This window comes from Callorhinus ursinus, unplaced genomic scaffold (genome assembly GCF_003265705.2).
Source record: "Callorhinus ursinus isolate GAN/ISIS: 27379988/994484 unplaced genomic scaffold, GSC_fseal_2.0 scaffold3, whole genome shotgun sequence".
Taxonomy (NCBI): domain Eukaryota; kingdom Metazoa; phylum Chordata; class Mammalia; order Carnivora; family Otariidae; genus Callorhinus; species Callorhinus ursinus.
The window spans coordinates 2,456,945-2,473,937 of record NW_027397065.1 but is presented as its reverse complement, the minus strand read 5'-3'; the positions used below and the strand labels follow the sequence as shown (position 1 = coordinate 2,473,937).

Below are 16,993 nucleotides of genomic sequence, written 5' to 3'. Positions count from 1 at the left end.
AATGAACAAGTGTTTCCAAAAATGAATATTCTTAAATAAATCATAATTATTTTTCTGGAGAAGCGTCAAACATAACTAAACTTAGGCTACTGAAAATTATATGTCCCTGTCAAGGAGCAATGAAATGTTTCCTGAATGGCAGAGCCCAGTAACTGCATGAAGAGTGGCTCCTTATGCAGTTGGGAAAAATAAGCATAATGATTCAAGTGCCATCTATAGGAAATGTTAAAGTACGGTAAGAAAGCTTGCAGAGTTGATTGGTAAGTAACCTCTAGATAATAAAGCTCTTATGCAAAATATGTTAAGCCTTTAGCCCTTAATTCTGAAATGATTAAAACTTTCTCATGCAAGGCAAACTCTGGACTTCAGTTTTGACCTCTCCTGTATTATTAGTGTTGGCTTTGTCTTAGATTGTCTCCACTCTGGGTCCGTCCCAGTGACTGAGTGCGGCTCAATGTCTGATGCATCAGTAGCAATCTTCTCAAGCTGAGGATGTGTTCCGAGTGCTGCTGCTAACAGCTGTGATTGTTGTTTGTAATTATCTCTATTTTCCTCGTAGGTGGTCTCTTGCTGCGACAGCTCCTGAGCAATCATCTGCAATGTTGACTTCTCAAAGCTGTGATACTCAGGACAGACCTGCCTCCCACTTTATCCATCCCCATTAGGAAAAAACCCAAATGCTTAATGACTACAAATGTCAAATGTGTACTGTTTGAAGCTGCTCCCGATGCGCTATGTGAAATGGAGAATGTTGGTTATTACCTAGAAATTGAAATAAAATCAATCTTTGAATTAAATTGAGGAAGACTGAGGCTAGGATGACAAGTTATATCTTGACTGAAACTTCTGATAACTGAAGATTGTGACTCTGTATCTAACCAAAGCAGAAAGCAGTTAATTATTCATTAGCCATGTCTACCCTCAGTGCATGGGTGGGGATTCAAATCTATTCATTTGGGCGAAGGGATTCCGAACAAATCTGACTGTCATCAAGAGTTATTTTATTATCTGTGTAGAAAATGGTGGGGTTTTTTGTTGTTGTTGTTGTTTTAAGTTAATGGCTTTGGCCGCACATTTTTAGTCTGTCACAGGACAATAGCAATGGTGAAAACACTGACAATACAGTTCATGGTTTGGTTCTCCCATCTCACGGTACAGGTTCCATCAGATGTAGTATCCCAAAAACACAAGCTGGCTGTGTGAAAGCCATAGGCACTCCTCTGGACCACTGCACAGGTCACAATATATTTATAAGCTTTTCCCAACTTAACCACATGTGTCAAGGATTGTTCCACTATGTTTGCTGTCCATTGGTTGATGTTGTTCTGGTCATAATCTTCACCACCCAAGACCCCATCTATACACTCTTTAACGATATTGTGCGCTTCATCAGCATTCAAGCCAACCTCGTGGCAGTGGCAGTGGTACTCAAAAAAAAAAAAAAAAAAAAAGGACTTTTAAAATCCATCAGTAAGTAGGTATTATATGGCAGGTATAGGCCAGTTTTAAAATATTCAAGGAGGGGCATTCAGTTAACATTTGAAATAGATTAAAGAGGAATCCACACTCAGGAAGTACACTTAAGCACTTCAAATATTTTATCAAAATCTTCACAAGAAGTTTTGTTAATCACAGAGAAATCTTAGCAGTAAATTTTCATTGCTAAAATGAATGGTTTTTGAAACACATGGTTGGCTAGAGAGTATGTGAGACTAAAGGAAGATAGCATCAAAATTCAACAAGCCCAAACTGGGAATCACTTGAGATCCAACACTCTAAGGGCCTTGGCCCACTCTATCTTGGGGACAACTCTCATTTGACCCCAGTAAGTGCTGGCTGACGCTGCCATCAAAATATTCTTGCATTGGCTTCAGGTTAAATCTTTCATGTAAGCTACCTGTCAGAGTGGCTGAGGACAGAGAGATGAATGTTCCAGAGGCAACAAGAGCAGATTCTATGACTGTTTGTTCCAGTTCACTAATAAATGTACATTAGGCAGAAATGGGGGTTAGCTAAGACTTGCTTTCATCATAAAATATCACCTGGTAACATGAAGGCAGCCTCCTCCCATGTTTCTCTATTTATCTGATGTGACATTGTTGACCAGCCAAATTGGCTTAGATTAGTTCACAAAAGTGGTTACTCTTGTGTTTGAGACAGTTATCCCAGCTCCCTACTTTTCTTTGTCCCTTTGTTTCCCCTCAAATACATTTTATGTGTAGTGTTTTATTGCAAATTATCTTCTCTTCCACCATCCTTCTTTGTACTTATTCCTTGCTACTTTTTATCCATAGCATTTAATGAAGCATTTTAGAAAAGTTTCAAATGGAATAACAAATTCTCCCACAAATTTAAACTCACAGAACTTAGTTATGAAACTCTGCATAAGTGTCTTGCTATACTAAAGGCACATCCACTCTTTTTTTGCAGGCTGAAAAACCAGTCATCTTCTATTTGTCGGGTACCTAAGTCACTTAAGGAAGAACAAAACACAACATGGGTTCTAGAGCAAGGTTTTTCAAGACCAATTTTGAGCCACTGCCAACTCCAGAGCCCCGCTGGTCACACAAATGAAATGGCAGCCTCCCTTCAGTTTTGCTAGTATGTCAGTAGCTTTTCTGGCTGCACAACAGAATTTCAACCATTTTACTTTATCAATAACATGCAAGACACGAATGAATTCCGCTTTTAAATCTTCTACCTTTGCCTATGAAAGAAGACGTTATTTGTTGTTGGGTAATTATCTGTGATGTTTTATTTGTGCTCAGCCTTCTCCTTGTATTTATCAAGAGTTTCTGGTCCAAGAGGTCCAGTTCAGGGAATGACAAAGGAGTTGATATCAGACTAACCCTCTTACATAAAACAATTAAAACTGTACAAATTATTTAACAACTTTTTGAAAGCAATGGAGGGGGACCAAAAACCAGGCAGAAACTGAAGAAAGGAACTGCACTGAGGGACATCGGTATCTACATGGCCTTTCCTCTAAAGGAGATTCTCACCAGTACATGACAGCCAGGTAGAACCCAAGCAGAAAGCTGCAGGCTTTTGAGGATGAGGGGACACAGGACAGCATTCAATTAAAGTTATACTATTTTGCATAATTAAGAAAATTGAAGGTATTTTTAAGTTTGGCATATTAATTGGAGATATTTACTATCCAGAAAGATTTTTTTTAATTTTGGACATGTCTTTCCTTTTGCACAATTGAAGTATTTAAGAAGAATACTGAACATCTATAAATTCAGCTAAGTATATTTGAAGGTATTAAGTTTGAAATGATGCCAAATATTGTTCCCAAAATATTTTAAAATGATGGTTACAAGTTGCTAGACTTAAAAATTCTAATAGTGAGATTTGTAAGCCAAACATAAAAACTCACTCTTCAAGAAGTACTAAGTTTTTGAACTTATAACTTTAATAAATGGAATTCTAATTATTGGAACCAAAAGTTAACCACTACCTAGTGATTCCATGAAAAAAAGAAGAAGAATCCTGAAAAATACTGAAGATCTTACAGTCAGAGACGGGAGCTTAACTACTGGGAGAAGGTGCCAAGGGAGGTTTAAAGTTCAAGCAAATGGGCATGACAGAGGATCTGAAGGAGCTGTGGAGCCAGAGGGAAGAATGCAGGAAGACACCAAATATAGCAAAAACAGGAAGGCTCTTGATGACCACCGAGTCACCCTTTGTTTTAGTCAGGAAATGTGTGTGTGTGTGTGTGTGTATTAGATATAGATACTTAAAAAAACAAAACAAAACTGGGCAGTAACCAGCCCTTTCTTCCTTTTTATGAAGCCAGAACATGTGGAATACTGCAATCACCCAGCTGTAGGGGAACGTTTAAGGCCACAAGGAAAACCTGCACCAGGGTAAATTAATGAACCCTACAGGTCCATCATTATTTATTCTTAGAAATCAACTATTTCTGTTCTCCAGCAGAATGTTAACCAGAGTTTGGACAATAAAATGTACGGCAAAGTGATAAAACGAGTTATACCTTCAGGGAGATCTATGCAAGCCATTAGACTGTATTTTCCTTAAAATACCAAGACTCCCAGGGCCAATGCAATGGACACTCGTACAGACCATCTTGTCTCTGATGAGCACAACAGCTACTTTTCTTTTACCATGTGATTTCTGACTTCACGTTTTATCCTTAATGCTCCCACACATAGGAATATACACAAGAACCCTAGCACAATTACGTACTTGTTTTAAAACCCACCTTTGGTTATTCTGGGGAGAGTAAGATTTCTTTGTAAAATCACATACTGCAACAGAATCCTGCCTTAAACTATTTCCATCTCAACTTTGAAATATATTTCTTCACATTAACATTTTTTTTCTCCAAGGTATATTAGACTTTTCTAAGTATGACAGAAACTCAATGAAAACAGATTTTGATTCACGTTCTTGGATTTACTCACACCTGTATGTACTGCTGGACATCCGAAAACATTGTTGTTAAAGTAATTATGTTTGTGCATATTCTCCTGCATGTGCCATCAAGTAAGCAGAACTTATGGGCTAGAGAGTCACTCAGGCCCATCATTATGATTAGTAATAAAAAATCTAATGATATTAACCGTTGGTTCTCAGACATTTTCCTTCCTGGCACTCCAGGGATATGTGACACATCTCTATCAGTAGCAGGGGCTCACTATGGCTACACTAAGTGTAGGGGTCAAGAGGGATGAATTCTTAAAAAAGCCTAGATGAATTTTTAATATTACCCTTCACCCCCATTCCTCCAGGAATAACTTGTACAAAGGGTAGCTTCATGGTCAAAAAAAAAAGCTTCATGCATTTAGGAAGATAAAACTTTAAATAAGCACAAAATGATCCTATTTCACAAACAAATTGCTCTTCTAGCATAATGAGTAAGAGCTTGGACTCGAGTCAGAATGATGGGTTCCCTACCACTTACTTGGGCTGTGGCATTGAGCAAATTCCTAAAACTCCTGTGCCTCGTGCTCATTTTGTAACACAGGATAAACAATAATGTGAGTACCAGCTTAATAGCCCTGTGAGAATTAAATGGGTTGATACTAGCAGAGAAACTGAGACTGCCTGACCAAAAAAGATGAAGAAGCAACAAGAGCAGAATTCAATAAGTGTAAACGGTTACTGTTTTGATAGTGGTTAAAAAAATATTTGGCCCATTTTTAATTATTTTATGTGCTTGAAAGTACCAAAATGCCTCATTTGATAATATACATATATTAATCTGCTCAGGCTGTCCTAACAAAATAGCTCAAATTGAGTGGCTTAAACAACAGAAATTTATTTTCTCACAGTTCTGGCATCACGAAGATCAAAGCATCACAAGCTGGGTTCTGGTGAGGACGCTCAGGTTTTCTGTGCGTGCACATGGGGATGGTGGGGGGTGCGGGAGGACGGCAGGTGGGGTAGTGAAGCTATCCTTCTCCTTATCAGGAGACCAGTCCTATCCAATTAGGGCCTCTCCTTAGGACCCCATTTAACGTTAATTACCGCCTTAAAGGCCCTAGTCTCAAATACAGTCACACACAGTGTTAAGGCTTCAGATTGTGAAGGGGGGACCCCATTCAGTCCTTAACAACATAGAATCCAGATATTTCACGTTTTTAACCAGTCTCATCACAATATTCCTCCCTACTAATTAGCCCACATTACTTTAGCTGAATTACTCAGAAGAAAAATTTAATGATGCTTTGTAAAATTCCTAGTTCCTAACTTCCTCTAAAAATAACAATTTTCAGTAGAACTGAATTAATCATGACTCTAGTCCAGTATTTAACTATGTCCTACCTACATACTTCATAAGGGAGAGTGGGTTGGGCAGAGAAATGGGGAGTAGCCCATAGATGGTATCATAATAAGTCAGAATTATCTTGAGGAACTTCCTCAAAATATACCTATCTTTCTCACTAACCTCTCCCAACTCTAAAAAATTTTATGTGGATAGCTTTAGATACTGTTCTAAGAACTCCCCAGATTTCTCCCATGCCTTTCCTCTCTTCAGAAAATTATACAACAAATATTTCCCTGCCAGACCCATTGGCTGCCAGAGCACATCAGCCCCCACTTCTCAGTGAATATCAAGCACGGTTATTTAGAGTTTTCTAGCAATTGAGCCAGATACCTCCTTATCCTCCAAGTCGATGAACCAAATTATTTTTCAAAAGAGAAATTAAAAAAAAAAAAAGAATCACATGGTACCTGATATATTGGTGCCACTTAGTTTTATAAATACTTTTTAAAAACACCTTTAACTTCGTCTAGTAGTCATTGTTTTTTGACACTAATATAAGACCTCTTTGTTCCTTTTCAAAAGCACATTAAAGATGTATAATTCTAGAGAAGCAATTTAAATGAAAAGAGTACTGGCCATGTTAGCTTATCAAAATCATAATGATGCACAAAGAGCAGCAAAGGGGGAAAAACTTCATGGGCATATGAATGTTGGCAGGGACATGGAAAAGAAACTATGTACTGTCCAATGTAATGAACAAGTTACAAAGTTAACTTTGAAATTATAGATATAAATATAGTAATTTACATATAAAATCAGTGGAGCTGGCTGATACTGGTTCATAAGAACTGACATGAAAATCTTAAGAACTTTGCTAGTGGTTGTTAACTCATTGGTGGCTTGAAATTGATGAACGTGGAAGTATTTATACCCCAAAAGTCAGCAAAAGCTGCAAATCAGGAATTTTTTCCCCCAAAAATCTAGTGGTTCCACATTTACCAGCATACCACCCTAATATTCAGTGCAATTTATTTATGCACATTTATCACTTAAAATATAGGCAGGCTACTATGTAAATACCAGATTTTTTCCCCCTTCTTTTCTCCTCTATCCACTCGTATTTTGAAATAGCAGTGCAGCTCTGCAGTTTCTCATGAAGAGATACTGTTTACCATGGAATATCTGCATCTTAAAGTCTACATTTGTGGTTTCTTTGTGAAAACAGATCCTAAATGTTCTCCTCTCAGTACTGTCTAGTGTATACCATATTCTTTAAGCCAATGATTCTCAAGTGCTAATGGACCTGAGGATTACTCGGGGTCATGATAAGAACAGTCAGATTCTCCAGTTTCATCTCAGAGATACCAGTGCTGTAAATGCAGGGTAGATCTAGTAAGCAGACATTTTCCAGTACCCCAGGCGTTGCAGACCCCTGTGCTACAAGGAGTCTTCAGCCTGCACCTATGAAGCACTATCATAAGGTGGTGGAGAGGGTGGTGGGAGAGTGTCCGCAGGATTTTGGTCACCGTGTCAAAAATTACTTTGAACCGGCCTACTCTAAGGAGCAGTAGTTGTTCAATTGCTCTAGATCATGTTTCCATGTCAATAACCACCTCTTCCAGGAGACCTGATCAAATGATCTCATCCTCCAATTTGTTCGGATACTTCTATCCCAGCACATATCTTCTCTGAAATGTATATTTTACTTGCCAATTGATTGCTGCTGAACAGCAACTGCTGGGTTTCTTGGCTAAGGATCAGACTTTTGTGTCCAACCTTTAAGTAAAAAAAAGACTTTGCTGGGTTGGGACTTCCTGAAGATCACATCACTTCTGTTCAAAGTCATGCTTCCCAGTGTGCAACCCTTTCCTTGGAGCTCCTTAGAGATACCTAGTAAGAAGTTCAAAGGCTCAAACTTAGGACCCCGAGATCAAAATTCGCATGCTCTGCTGACTGAGCCAGCCAGGTGCCCCAAAGGCTTTTGAATACTCTTAAGGCTCCTCTTGTCTGTCTCCCTCAAGGAGTAGAACAGCAATTTAAACTACTATCAATTCTTTATTATCTATGGGGTTAATATTTGCCTAACAACTTCAAAGATAGTGACTGACCAAGCTTATCTCTTTACTAGAGTTCTGATATTCTATTGCACACTGTTCATTACCAGTACTATAGACCTATTTCTCAGAGACTTAGTTTAACTGAATGAAGGGTTCAGATAAAACAAGTGACTGTATATACTGGCTACCATCCTAAGTATTTCCAAAAACATTCTTTTTTAGTGATTTCTAGCATATACACACATGGCAATATAGTAATTCCAAATTTTAATCTGTTTTTGTCTATATACACACCTCTGAACTTACTTCTCTGAACTACTCCAGTTGTTCCTCCCCCCTCCCCCCCCCCACCCCGCGGAGCTTTTCCCTCTCCCAAGGCTGCAGAGGGTCAGATGCATGAGAATCAGCCACTGCAGAAACATAAACAAAGCCTGAGAACAATGGAAGACAGAAAGATTTGGAGCTATGGCATGGAAAGTTTTCCCCTGGCAGAGTCTCTAGAAGTAACCCATTGGGAGGAAAGCATACACCATGTACAAAGGAGAAGAAAGTGGGGAGACCACGAGTCCCTGGAAGCTGACTTTTCTGGAAACTAATTGTTCAGCTCTTGCCTTTTGAGAATCACTCCCTTGAGCGGTCAGCCAGCTGCCCAAGTTTCCTTCAGTTTGTACTGACTTCGATCTAGACCACAGACAGCCCAGAGTGCAGACCTACCTTCTCCATCTACTTCTCAATCTGCTAGCTCTTGGCTACCTACAGGAAGGAAGCTCAGGATGCTTGGAGGCTTCCAGAAGAGAAAGTAAGGGGTATTAGATGCCTATAGAATGTATGAGTTAGAGATGATATGAAGAGAAGGTCTCACCCTCTGATCAACAGTGCAAAGCTAAAAGTACAGTAGCATTGTATAAATTGCTTAATTTCTATAAATAATTTGTACAAATGTGTAAGTGCCCCTTCTAAGTGAACAAATACAAAAAGGAACCATTCTCAACAGAGACATTACAGAAAGGTGCCTCCTCTAAGCAGATGCATTACAGAAGAGCCTAAGAGAGCAAGTCAGAACATCACGGGCTGGCCTTCAGCACACAGCCTGCACACTTGCACTCAACATATTGGCCATAGTGGGACTTGAAAAAACCAGGTTGAAATTGCTCCCTCGTTCCACCGGCATGGACCACCCTCTATGATTCGCTTTTATCTTGAAAAATTGAGTTCAAGCATTACCATACCTTACCAGACAGGGTCAAGGCCTTGTTCCCCAAAATATTCGTAATGCTTCTGCCTAAATGCTAATTTAATAATTGTATTAAGATAACCTGTCTGTGGGTCTGTTTCTCTCTCTACACTATAAACTCATCAGAGACAGGAACCACAAAACATTGATCTTGGGCCCTCCAGCACCTACTCTGGTGCTTGCTACACGGTAGGATCTTAATAAATGTCTGTTTAACCATCTATCCCTTGCAAAGTCCTGGCATATTTACAATAGTATCTGCTTCTCTGTTAACACTTCTCAACAGAAGAGGAAAGCTAATGATGCAGAGACTTTAGTAACATACAGACACTCCACTCCACTCGACGGATGCAGCGAAGAGCTTTTTTTAATTAGGCAAGTATAAACGGTAGCATTTTGAATTATTAATGCACACTGTCTCTCCTTTAACCTAAGCACATATTCAGGTAGATTCTTAAAAATAAACTCCTCTAACCTTAACCCATTCTGTGAAGTCAGGTGTTTCAGTACAATTTTTGGAAATATTATGAAAGGTACTAAATAGCTAAGTTATTTTAATGTCTATATTTACACTGTACATGCAGAGCCTCTGATGAGACACAAAATGCCATCACGACAATGGGTGGGAAAGTACTACAATTACAGGAACAAAAATGTGCATATTAAATTTGTAGGATTATAATTTATAATAAGATAGTTGGGAAATGAAATATTTGAAAAAGTCAGTATCATGTACTGTTCCAAAAAGGTAGGAGTTAGGAATTCCTAATAATAGCCTACTTTGAAACCTCACAATCTGCTAGAGTCTATAAAGCCAGGGATGTGTAGAACCCAGGACGGTCCTCACATTTTCATCGTGTTTTCAGTTTTTGTAAGTAGTCACTTAGGTCAAAAAGCCACAAAGCATCAAAGCAGAGCCGTGGTGAAAGTGATTTCACAAACCTGACTCAACAATGAAATTAGTCAGATACTGCACCATTTGATAGCTTATCTTTTTTCAGATGTTATCTGACTGCAACGTTCAAAACCCCAGGGGAAAAAGGCATTTACATTTTAATTTTATGGGTGAACTATGGTAGGTTTAGTATCAATTGAAATTCCTGTATGCTTGGTCAACCTGATTGCCAATGATTACCCAGACTTAAATTTTTTAACTTTTCTTCATTTTTCCTTCTTCAGGTTAAGGGAAAAAAAAATTTTATGTGAGCAAAACTTTATGAGTAATCATCAAACTATTGCTCACATAAGAAAAATAGAAGATATCCTACATGTCCCAGAATAGGACATAGGTTACATAAGTTATGGTACAGCCTTGCAATGGAAAATATTATGCATCCCAAGAACAAAGGCTGCAAAATATATTTATTATCTTAAAAGGATGTAGATATTTTGTTGTCCAGTTTAAAAGGCCAGTTTAGGAATGTGTATACTATAAACCTTGAAAAGGTAAAAAGAAGTAATATGCCTGACAAAAGTAGTACAAAGTTGTTTGATAAGAAGTGGCAAAATGTGTGTGCAATTGATTTCCTAATTGTTTACAGCGGGTTTTTAATTGATACTGTCTAAAGTTCCCATTTTCTGATTGGTGTTCTTTAAAAGATAACACTTTTATTTTGGGAGCCGTGGGCAAGATTATGCAGGGACAAACTGCAGAAAAACTCCTTTTATAAATGCCTCTCTGAAATATTGCCTATTTTTATACTCAAACCTTTTAAAATTGTGTTTTCTTCTGATGCTTTTAACATTGGACTGATATACTAATACACAGGCCTTGCCAAAGCTTTGGTCATAATGCAATCAAACAGACGAAAAGATAAAGTAGTTAAATAAATTGATTGCAATCATGTGCAAAAACAAACTGAGCTTCAAATTGGGCATGAAGGAGATTTAAAGGAAATGGTGGAATTTGAGGTTCTGAAAAACTGTATAGGATAAGGAAAGAGATTTATTTGAAGGCTGTTTAAATAAGGGGTTGGGCACCCAGGAACAGCTCTGCTAGCAGAGACCGAATGCTTTTACCTTTTACTCAAATAAGTAATGTCTTGATTCATTGATTCTGCTCTGGTTTGGGAAGGAGCGGGGGAAAGTAGTCAGCAGGGTACCAGTGAGAGAGCAGAGATAAAGGAGAAGCAAATCCAGAAAGTAAACATAAATAATTGAAAAAAATCTCCACGTCATATGCAATCCAAGGACAACTGAATGAAACAGGTTGCTGGAGCCAAACATTAATGCCAGAATATAGAGAGGACTATAAAAGGAAAGGTGACTTGGGATACAAACATCAAAGGCAATGAGAGATAACAAGTATGAATAATTTTAACAAGTATGAATAATAACTTCTGGTTTTTAAGCTAGACCTTGGAAAGATTTTAGTGGTGCAAAATGAACTAGAAGTATGAAAGAGGGAGGGGAGAAACAACCTCTCTAAACAGCCTACTCCAGTCTAGGCACAATGGTCAATACCTTCTCTCTTAGTACCTACAACAATCTGATGAGGCTAATGTTACAGTTTTCATATTACAGATGAGGAATTCGGGCTCACCGATGTTAAGTAACATGCTTGTTCAAGGTTGGGAAGAAAGGAGGCTATTACGGTTTCTGGAATGGTGGGATAAAGATCTCCTCCATAGAAGTAATGGAAACACCGACAAAACCGACTTAATCAGAGCTCTAAAAGTTAACAAATGCTTGCCAGAATCCAAGTGTGTTTATTCAAGAAAAACAGTTAAATTTTGGTAAGGACAGTGAGCCCTGTGGCTAATTACACCAAACATTTAAAGAAGAGTCGATACCTATTCTTCTCAAACTATTCCAAAAAATAGAAAAGGAAGGAAAACTTTCAAATTCATTTTATGAGGCCAGCATTACCCTGAGACCAAAACCAGATAAAGACACCACTACAAAAGAGGATAGACCAATATCCCTGGTGAACATGGAGGCAAAAATCGTCAATAAAATAGTAGCAAACCAAATTTAACAGTACATTAAAAAATCATTCACCACGATCAAGTGGAATTTATTCCTGGTTTTCAAGGGTGGTTCAATATTTGCAAATCAATCAGCGTGGTACACCACATTAATAAAAGAAAGGCTAAGAACCATATGATTCTCTCAATGCAGAAAGAGCCCTGGACAAAGTCCAACATTCATTCATGATAAAAACCCTCAACAAAGTAGGTTTAGTTTACCTTTTCTATTTTCTGCTTTCTCTTCATTAAAGGTGATAATGTCTTCTCCAGTGGCTATCAGGCAAAATCAGGAAAAAAGAAAGGAAAGTAATAGATCAATTATTCCCATAATAAATATTCAGGCTCCTAAATCATTACAAATTTGAGTCAATTTTCACTTGTTTTCTTAACCCAACTTTTTCTCCACTGAATAAATGAATGATGTACCTGTAGAGGAGAAGCCGAAGAATGAACAAGCCTCAGTGTATAGATTCTGACTATTTACATTCAAATCTGAGCATGCCCTCCCCTAGCAGTCCCCAAACAGGTTAACCTTTGTAAATCGATGATGGGGATTAAGGGATGCACGTGTTGTGATGAGCACCAGCTGTTGTATTTAAGTGTTGAATCGCTATATTGTACACCTGCAACTAATAATACACTGTGTGTTAACTAAATGCAATTTAAATAAAAACTATACACCAATAATGTAACAGCAGAAAGAGAAATCAAGGAATCAATCCCATTTACAGTTGTGCCCAAAACAGTCAGATACCTAGGAATAAACCTAACCAAAAAGGTGAAAAACATGTATTCTGAAAACTATAAAACAATGTTAAAAAACACTGAAGGTGACACAAAGAAGTGGAAAAACAGTCCATGCTCATGGATTGAAAGAACAAATATTATTACTAACAATGTCAATACTAGCCGAGGCAATCTACATATTTAGTGCAATCCCTATCAAGATACCAACAACATTTTTCACAGAGCTAGAACAAACAATCCAAATATTTGTATGGAACCACAAAGACTGAGAATAGCCAAAGGAATCTTGAAAAAGAAAAGCAATGTTGGGGGCATCACAATTCCGGATTTCAAGGTACAGGACAGAGCTATAGAATCAAGACAGTACGATACTGGCACAAAAATAGACATGTAGGTCAATGTGGATAGAAATGCAACAGATTTCCAGACATTGATTTTATATCCTGCAACTTTACCGAATTCATGTATCAGTTCTATCAATTTTTTGGTGGAGTCTTTTGGGTTTTCTATATAGAGTACCAAGTATCAGGTCATCTGCAAATAGTAAACTCAAAACAAGGAAGTCAGTAAAGAGGAAAAACTCAGTTCAGTCTACTGGCGTAAGGAAAAACCCAGTCCTTCCTGTTTATTTTTTCTCTCACACCACTACCAGACTCACACAGAACACTTCACTTCTAGTCACCCAATGTGTGAAAGTTTTTCCCATGCCACCAAATAGCACTCAATTCCAAAATGTATGGGGGGGCGAGAGGTTCCCCTCACCAAGCAATGCTCAGGAGACCAACTGACTGTCCTACAATTCAACTCAATTCTGACATTTTCTACCTGGAGAGAGCATTAGATCCCACAAGTTTAAGAATTCCACAATGGCCCCCCCTTAACCCCCAACTTCAGATAACAGTCACGAAGGCAGGTTGCTGCCTGTGCTCTGACCAACTGTCTATAAATCTCCCGTCTCCCTCCTTGAGTTTGATTAATTTGCTAGAGCAGTTCACAGAACTCGGAAACATTTTAGTTACCCGATCACCTACTTATTTTAAATTTTTTTAAGGTTTTTATTTAAATTCCAACTAACATACAGTGCAATATTAGTTTCCAGTGTGCAATATGATGACTCAACACTTCTTTGCAACCCCTGGTTCACATCACAGCAAGTACCCTCCTTAGTCCCCATCACCTATTTCACCCATCCTCCCACCACCTCCCCTCCGGTAATCAGCAGTTTGTTCTCTATAGTTAGCAGTCTGTTTCTTGGTTTGCCTCCCTCTCTCTCTTTTTTCCCCTTTGATTACCTGTTTATTATAAAATTCCGAGACAGATGACAGAGATGTAGAGCAAGGTATGAAGGAAGGGTATGGTGTGTCTGTGCCCTCTCAGAATGCACCACTCTCCTAAACCTCTACCTGTTCACCAACCTGAAAGCTCCCCAAACCCTCACCTTTTGGATTTTTATAACAGCTTCATTACATAGGCATGATTGACTGAATCTTTGGCCATTGGAGATTGACTCAGCTTCCAGCACCTCCCCTTTCCCCGCGAGGTCTGGGGTGGGACTGAAAGTTCTAACCCTCCAATCATGGTTGGTTCTGGCAACTAGCCCCACCCTTCCTGGGGGGGGATCCAAAAGTCACCTCATTAACATAAAAAGACATTTTTGTTGCTCTCATCACTCAGGAAATTCCAAGGGTTTTAGGAGCTCTCAGCAAGCAACAGGGATGAAGATCAAATCTATATTTCTTATTATAAATCACAGTATCATAGTTAGCTTTACATAAAACGAGTGAAATCTGTTCCACCCCCAGCTCCAACTCTCCTTTGCTCCCTGGCTTAGATGAATGGGCAGATGGTGATTGCCTAAGCCAGGGCATCTCTTCTGACAAGGTCTCATTGCTTTGATGGCCTTTGAGTTGCTAAGCAACTTATCTTTCTCACCCCCACGTCTGTCTCACCCACCACTGCTCATCTAACTCTAGCCGTGTCATCCTACTCATTCCATAAGCCAAATACATGAATAATACATTGAATTTCCACATCCCAAGGTTTTTCCAGGAATATTCTGGGTTTTTTTCTGAAGTTTCACACAAATAATCTTGTACCCAATATTGTTTAATCTCATCCATTCACCCTTCTTGGAGGAATGCCTTCGAAGCCTTCCTTGAAACTTAACAGGTAGTTTTACAGTTTTTTTTTTTTCCTCTTTCTCAAATTTTCAGGTGAAAAATCTCTGGGTAGTGAACAAAATGATAGCACAATATGATGTCATTTTACTGATCAAAAGGCTACCTTTCCTAATTACAAGTCCTGCCCGCATAAAGAAGGTAAGTATGTCCTTCTGTTTTTACAACAAGCAGAATAAGTAAGCCTAAAATGGGCCTCCTGGAGACACTTTAACAACAACACCACACTACTCCAATGATGGGGATTCCAAATACTGTGGTAGCCAGGTGGGGGCTATTTTTGAACAGACAGGCCTCTCGCTGTCTTTCAAATTGTACCATTGACATTGCCTCCCTCTCTGTTTATATGTGGGATCACCCCAGTTCAAATGAATTCAATACCATTTCTTTTTTTTTAATTTTATTTTATTATGTTATGTTAATCACCATACACTACGTCATTAGTTTTCGATGTAGTGTTCCATGATTCATTGTTTGCGTATAACACCCAATGTTCCATTCAATATGTGCCCTCTTTAATACCCATCACCAGGCTAACCCATCCCCCACCCCCTCCCCTCTAGAACCCTCAGTTTGTTTCTCAGAGTCCATAGTCTCTCATGGTTAATCTCCGCCTCCAATTTTGCCCCCTTCATTTTTCCCTTCCTACTATCTATTTTTTTTTAACATATAATGTATTATTTGTTTCAGAGGTACAGGTCTGTGATTCATCAGTACCATTTCTTATTAATAGATCTGGAAAAAGATTTGTAATGAGGAACAAGTAAATTAGAGTAGGAAAACATTTTTTCTCTCAACTGTCAACGTCATTCAAAGATTCCATTAAGGACACTGTGGACATGAAATCTAATTTTAGTTATGGGGTTTTTGCTCTTTTTTATTTTTGTTTTTTACTTTTAAAGTGAACTTCATTTTTTAAATATTTGTCAAATATTTGTCAATAACGTGCCACATGCTAGTCACCAAAGATAAAGTGGTGAACAAAATGGACTTAGGTGCTGCCCTAGTGTAGCTTAAACCAAGGAAGACAAATCTCAAACAAGCCATAAAACTATGTTGTAAGGCATAAACATATGCCTTTGTGACAGCCCACTAGGTAGAAAGAAACTTTACTCTTATTATTTCTTTATAATAAGAAATATAGATTTGATCTTCATCCCTGTTGCTTGCTGAGAGCTCCTAAAACCCTTGGAATTTCCTGAGTGATGAGAGCAACAAAAATGTCTTTTTATGTTAATGAGGTGACTTTTGGATCCCCCCCCCAGGAAGGGTGGGGCTAGTTGCCAGAACCAACCATGATTGGAGGGTTAGAACTTTCAGTCCCACCCCAGACCTCCCTGGGAAAGGGGAGGTGCTGGAAGCTAAGGAATGACAGGGAAACTGAAACTATCATTCTGTGTGTGTGTGTGTGTGTGTGTGTGTGTGTGTGTGTGTGTGTGTGTGTGTTTTGGTTCCAAAATTTATTGGTATCCACTGCATCACAGTGTGTCCTATTCAACTGAAAATTTTCTAAGCCACTACCCCACAGAAATATTAATAAGCATAATAATTCTAGATAATGAAACTATAATTCTTTTTTTTAAGATTTTATTTATTTGAGAGAGAGAGAGCACAAGCAGGGGGAGCTGCAGCCAGAGAAAGAGGGAGAAGCAGGTTCCCCACTGAGCAGAGAGCCCAATGTGGGGCTTGATCCCAGGCCCCTGGGATCAGGACCTGAGCCAAAGACAGATGCTTAACCGCCTGAGCCACCCAGGCGCCCCAGTGAAGCTATAATTCTTAAGAGGAAAAATATAGATATTAGTTACTTCCAAATCTATTACAGTGTCCATAGTTTATCATTCCTCATGTGAAAAATACCGTAAGAAAATAAATAGAAGCAAAAGAGAGCTTCATTGAGGTCCTTTTCAGATTCCCATTCTCTTAATTTCTAAATACAGTTAGAACGTGGTAAGTAGTGATCTAATATATTCTAACCATGACAATTTTATAGAGATTGAAATTCAAAGACAGCATAAGCAGAAGTTTTCCAGTATTTTGACACATCAAGTGGGCGGTTTTCCCAAAAAACTATT

General features: G+C 38.5%; 1 pseudogene; it reads right to left on the bottom strand.

The window, feature by feature from the left end:
• Positions 1 to 1,064: 1,064 nt before the first annotated feature.
• Positions 1,065 to 4,981, bottom strand: LOC112819848 (dynein light chain Tctex-type 3 pseudogene; annotated as a pseudogene).
• Between the last annotated feature and the right edge of the window lie 12,012 nt (positions 4,982 to 16,993).